The following is a 6,462-nucleotide window of genomic DNA, read 5'->3' on the forward strand; positions in this document are numbered from 1 at the left end:
GTGACATCAGGCAAGTTTCTTAACCTCTCTGTGCCATAGTTTTCTCATTTCTACAACAGGGATTCTAACAGTATCTGCCTCGTGGGGTAGTGAGAGGATTTAATGAGATAGTATATTTACGGAGAGCTTAACATAGTCATAAAGTTAGTGCTGAGGGATGGATGGTACCACTTGTTAGCATCCATTCAGCTCTGATAGTATGAGGTCACCTTTCCTGGGCATGCTTCTTGGTCTCAGGCATTTGGGGATTTTGGGGCCCAGGTCAGGCTACCCCAAAGTATGCCTCAATGGCATACTGATTATTTTGAACTAAAGTTTGAACCTGAGCTTCATTAGGTCCTGAGACCAGTGTGTGATCTCAGTTGGAAGACTGTGGGTTTTGGCCCGGTTCGAGTCCTGGCACGTGGGTTCAAGTCCCAATCTGAGGTGCACGTTTTCAGCAGGGCAGGGGGAAATTTCTTCCTTCCTGACACATGTAATAAGTAGTAAATGCTGGCTACTTATTTTTAACAGTACTGTGAAACCGTTTGCAGACTTTGGGGGAAATAGACATAAAAGCTCCTTGGGGCCGGGGCTTGTGTCTTTTATATCTCTTGTATCTTTCCAACACTCAGCCCTTGACAGCATGGTGTCATGGGGAAGTGTGATCATTCTTTCCTGTATTTAAAAAATAACTTGCCTGAGGAGTAATTTTATGAGAAATCTATGCCTCCTTGCATTTTATGCCTTGGATTTTCTTCTCCTGTCTGCTGCCTGGGCTTAATAAAAACACAACTGAATAGGAGCAGCATCTGGACAAACTGAGGAGGGCTTTAACTTTCCGAGAACAAATGCAACATCACAGAGCATCAGCCTAGTGTACAAATGGGCAGGCAATTGGCTGCAACTGCTGCAGCTGTGACCCCCCCCAGACTTGCTGCCCTTCTCAGCTACTGGGACAGGGACACTCAGGCGTGACACAAGTCTCCATGGAACTTAAAGCCCCATAGAGAAAACAATATTCAAATGCAGAGGAGAGGTGGTAACTTAGCACACCAGGACCTGCCATTAAAACAGATTTGGATATGAGCTCAGACCCAAAACTTCAAACCCACCATTGTCCCAGAGTCTCTGCTGGCCAGTGCATTTGTGCATGCATTTCTTTTGTTCTTTCCACTGCCCACATTAGTTGTTTTAGAATCCCTTGCTATGGCTAGTATTCCCCCACGCCCATGGGACCCAATCCATTGATTTGTAAATCTTAGATAATGCATCTCTTCAAAAACTACTTTGATCTTAGAAAAAAATCACAGGATAGGGCTTCCCTGGTGGCGCAGTGGTTGAGAGTCCGCCTGCTGATGCAGGGGACACGGGTTCATGCCCCGGTCTGGGAAGATCCCACATGCCATGGAGCGGCTGGGCCCGTGAGCCGTGGTCGCTGAGCCTGTGCTCCGCAGCGGGAGAGGCCACAACAGTGAGAGTACCGCCAAAAAAAAAAAAAAAAAAGCCACTAGATGAGATGCCATCAGAAATCTGCTTAAAATGAGACTAAGCATAAATGAAAATTTTCAAACATGAAAAAACTTTTTTTTTTTTTTTAATTACTGGGCTCGGAACAAATTTTAAAATGTTAAGCAACTTAAGTTCCAACAGGCAGGTTCAAACAGCTGTTAATCAGGGAAGGGAGGGGAATGCAGAGATAAGGGAGGAGCAGTCGAGAAACAATAGTGCAGCCTTGGGGCAGGGTCCTGGGTCCCCCTCAGGGGATACACATAACAATATCTTTGAGCTGTTTTGCAGATACTTGAAACCTCTGCCATGTGGGAGAAGTTAACGATATGCTGCCCACAAGCACGTAGACCCCAGACCTATTGGAACCAGAAGGTTGATGATGTTGACTCCCACTTACCTCGCCACCAACCAATCAGAAGAAAGTCCACGAGCTGATCACATCCTCCTCTTTGAACCATTACTATAATACTCCTCACTACCCTTTCCAGGTCGGGACACTCAGTTTTGAGAGCCTTAGCTCTCTGTGGCCCCCTTTGCTTGGCAAAGCAATAAAGCTATTCTTTTCAACTTCACCCAAAACTTTGTCTCCGAGATTTAATTCGGTGTCAGTGTACAGAGGCCAGATTCTGCATCAACATCTCTGGGCTTAAACATCACAGGACTTGCTACAGAGGAGAAGCCTGCTCAGTTGGGAGGGGTGCAGCCTAGTAGCTTCAAGCAAAGGCTGTGGAGTTCCACTGCCTGCTTCAAATCCAAGTCCCATCACTTAGCAGCTGTGTGACCTTGGACAAGCTACCTAACCTCTCTGAGCCTCAGTTCCCTCACTTGTAAAATAGGGATAACAACAGTATTTACCTTTTCAGCTTGTGGGGATCAAATGATATTAATACATTGTCTGGATGTTAATCCGTTGTCTGTCTCATGGTAAGTATTGGCCCCTAGGATGCTAGCTATTGTTATGCCTGTCCACACTGAATAAGTAACTGGATTGGGTGATTCAGGACCCTGAAGATGTTACTTATCTTCACTTTGGAAAAGTCCTAGGAAGGGCTTAATGGCCACAACCCCAATTTATTCATGCTTTGCTGTCAAATGATTACATCCAAAACACAAATCCCAGAGAAGCTTAACACCCAAAGACAGTCAAGAAACATGAAGGAGAACCATGGTATCCTTGTTTGGGGGAGACCCTAAAGGTCACTTGTTTCTCCCATGATCCCAGTTGTCTGCCCTCATTCTAACAATGGAAGCTTCAATTCAAACGGGTACATTTCATTCAATGAGACCTAAGATTTCCTGAGTGTCTGCCCTGTGATAGGCACCCTGCTAGGTACTTTTAAATTCTTTGTCTCATTAAATATCCTCCCAATGCCATGCGCGGTAGGCATTTTCCTCCTATTCCCAACAAGGTGACAGGCAAACAGAAGCAACTTTTCCTATGTTGCACAGCTCATAAGCAGCACATCTGAGATCCAGCCTCTTTGCCCTCGAAGCCCTTGTGTATCTCACTACATCCCACTGCCTTCAGGAAAGTAAAATGAGATTTGCTGAACTGAATGAATAACCTTTCCTCCCTCTAGAAATGGAGGTGTGGTAGTCAGAGCCTGGATTTCAGGCGAATGCCATTTTTAACGTCCTCTTCTGACCCCATTTAAAGCCTCTCTCCTACAGTCTCCACTTTCCCAAAGGCCAGGGGAGAAGTTCATAAACCGGCATTATCCCATGTGACACTTCCCTCAATGTAGGGGTCAAAATCTTTGGCCTCTGGGAAATAACCTGCTAAAGTGAGTCTCTCTGTGAAACCCAGTGGATCATAAATAGTCTTTTCTTCTTTCTTTGCAGCTCTTGCCTCCTCGGTTCGGCAGATGGCAGCTGTCCCTGCTAAGGGTTTTCTTCGGCCTGCTCTGAGTTTCCCACTCCTTTGAGGAGGAGGTGGGGATTCGGGAGAAGAGAGCAAAGACAGAAGAATCCAGAAGCCCCAGCTTTGCTGCTTCCTGGCCATGCAACCCCGGGCAAGACTTTTCCTCCCTGAGTCTCACCTGTAACTTGAGGGATAATTTATTCATTCGGCAATAGGTCTGTGGAGGTCTATCTATCAGGTGTCAGGTGCTGTGCTGGGTGTAGGGAGTAAATACCATCCCTGTCCTAGTTGAAAGGTCCCCTTTGCTCATGACAGTAGAGTTAAGAAGAAAGGGAAGAAGAATCGCACAGATGAGCCCCACAGATGGAGTGACATCTGCTGAGAGCGTAGAGTAGAGAGAAGGGACCTGGAGGGTGTGTTCATGTCCCTGAGGTTAAGATGCTAAGGATGAATAAAAGCCAAGACCGTGCAGAAAGCATTTTAAGCTGAGAAAACAGCAGGTTCAAAGGCCCTTCTGGGCAGTTATGTGGGGAGGAAATGAACTGATGCACAGAGGGCCAGGCGTGGCTCTCGGGGCAGGAGGGATCTTGACACTTCCTTGACCCAGGTCCTCTGCTTCCTTTAAGTCAAACAGATGTGGGTCTGTCTGAGGCTCTGTCCCTGTGATGGGCAGCCTCAGGGTGGGTTCCACACGCACATTTAGGTCAGTTAAGTTCTTTTTTTCTACTCTCCCTCATATCACACAAAATTAATTTTAATCAATTTTAATAAAATATTTTATTTATTTATTTGGGGCTGTGCCGGGTCTTCGTTGTGGCATGTAGTTGTGGCACATGGGCTATTTAGTTGCGGCATGTGGCCTCTAGTTCCCTGACCAGGGATTGAACCCAGGTCCCCTGCATTGGGAGTGCAGAGTCTTAACCACTGGACCACCAGGGAAGTCCCTCAAATATTTAATTTAATTTAAATAAAATTAAAAGGAACACATTAATATTAATAATTTTACTAATTATTTATTATTAAATAATAGCAATAAGTATTAATTTATTTCACAGTCATTTGCACCAGATAATGTAGCTAGTTATGAACATGTCAAACCAGAACTATATTAATTCTTTTATTTGACAAACATCTATGCGCCAATCTCTATGTTGGATGTGAAGGATGCAGAAATAAAAAGACACTCTCCACACCCTCAAGGCGTTTGGGGGATGCATCACATGTTAGAATTAAATGCTTTACTGGGAAAATGCCTTTAAACCAAGGGAGCAAAGGGATTTCACAGAGCAGTGTGGTTCCCCGCCTCTATGGACTGGTGCCAGGCTAACCCTATTAGAATCAACCAAAGACTTTATTAAAACCAAAGAGTAGACATTCCTTGACGTTAACTCCTAGAACTTCTCCTTCAGTAGGACTGAGATGGGGTCCAGGCGGCTGTCTGTGACAGTATACATGGAGCCTTGCCAAGCAGGGAAGCCCACCCAGGCCTCAGGGGCTTGGGGCCTCAGTATTACTGGGGCTCCATTTCATAGGCTTGGTTGACCATCCTTGTGTCTGATGTCAGTCTGCAGTCTTCTGGAGGTTGAGCTGATATCGTGTGACAGCCTCCACCCTAAATCACATGGTGTGACTGAAGGCCCCCAAGCAAACAAAGGCATTTTCCAGGCTTGCCCTTCCAAGGGCTTAGAGATTCCCCCTCAGAAGCCAAGGGCAAAGACCACGCCTCTCTTTGGGCAAGGCTGAATTCTTTACTGCACACCATGCGACTAATGGCAACTTCCTGACCTTCCTGGAGCCTCATTTTCCTTACCTGTAAAATAGAAATAAAGAGAACAACCACACATGACTGTCATGGTAATAACCTGAGAGAGTGGACGTGACGACCCAGCACGTCATAAGTGCTTCAGAAACGGTACCTACAGTGTTGACGATGCTGCTCAGAAAGCTGTGTCTCCAGGGAGGATCCTGGGTAGAAGTCGCATTTTCACTGCTCCATCCTCATCCTTCTTATGCAACATCGTGAAAATCCTTCCCATCCTTCTAAGAGCCAAGTGCCTGTGGGCTATTCAGAAAGCTTCCCTCTTTATCTTGTCTTCACCTAACTCTGTGCTCAGTAGCTGTTTGCTTACCATGGTCCCTGTCCCCATATTTCAATGACAGCTCACCTAACAAAAGGCGTCTCAGAGAAATGGCATCTTGTTCTTCCTCAGAGGAATATTGTTCCCTTTCACCAGCCTAGGTTATCACAGCCCATTGCTGGGCCCACACAAAGGAAGGCTTAATGGGAGACACACTTGGCAGAGGGAATTCTGTCTGAATGGTGTCTTTCTGTTGTCTTAAATGGGTCTGAGGGGCACTTTCAAAGTTCTTCATTCACCATCACGAATGGGCTCGAAGACAATCTCTGTCTCAGCTGTTTCTTTCCAGTGACAGCAAAGCCCTATCAACTCTCAACATCCCTTCCTTGTGGCTCAGAGGAGATCCAGACACCTGAGCAGGGAGCTCAGCCCAAAGGCTGAGACACAAATGAACACCACACAGAACGGCTTTACGCTGCAGCCCATCCCACAGAGAGCAGCTCCGCAAGGTGTCAGAAGGCCCTCCAAGGAGGGGGGGGGACAGGGAAGCAGAATGGCACAGAGGAGACGTGACCAGCTTTGGAGTCAAGACGGGGCTGGCTTCCCACCCAAGTTCTGCAAATAACTCACTGTGTGACATGGCCAGATCACCTCACCTAAGGCTCGGTTTCCTCGTCTGTCAAATAGCAATGTCTCATAGCACCGTGCTAAGTGTTCTGCATGGATCATTACATTTGATCTTCACATCAAATGCATGATGAGGCAGGTACTATTACTAGTCCCATTTTATAGATAAAGACACTGAGGCTGAAGAGGTAAACAACTTGCCCAAAGTCACAGCCAATCAGTGGTGGAATCAAAATTTCAACCCAGAACTCAATTCACATCCATTAGTTTCACTTTCACCCATCTTTCCTCATAAACTCTAACTCCTATCAATCCCCAAAGTAGAGGATGCTATGTTGGGTCAAACTGTCAACGGGAAGGTGCCATTCAAACCTCATCTTAGGCTCTGAGACTGCAGGGCTTTTG

The 6,462-nt window shown here is 46.2% G+C and overlaps 1 non-coding gene across 1 annotated transcript; it reads right to left on the bottom strand.

Moving 5' to 3' along the window:
- Nucleotides 1-4,218: 4,218 nt before the first annotated feature.
- TRNAG-CCC (transfer RNA glycine (anticodon CCC)) lies at nt 4,219-4,291 on the bottom strand. The gene has a single exon. It is a non-coding gene; the product is annotated as a tRNA-Gly (tRNA).
- Nucleotides 4,292-6,462: the final 2,171 nt, after the last annotated feature.

The sequence above is a fragment of the Delphinus delphis genome, chromosome 15, assembly GCF_949987515.2.
Source record: "Delphinus delphis chromosome 15, mDelDel1.2, whole genome shotgun sequence".
In the NCBI taxonomy this organism is placed as follows: domain Eukaryota; kingdom Metazoa; phylum Chordata; class Mammalia; order Artiodactyla; family Delphinidae; genus Delphinus; species Delphinus delphis.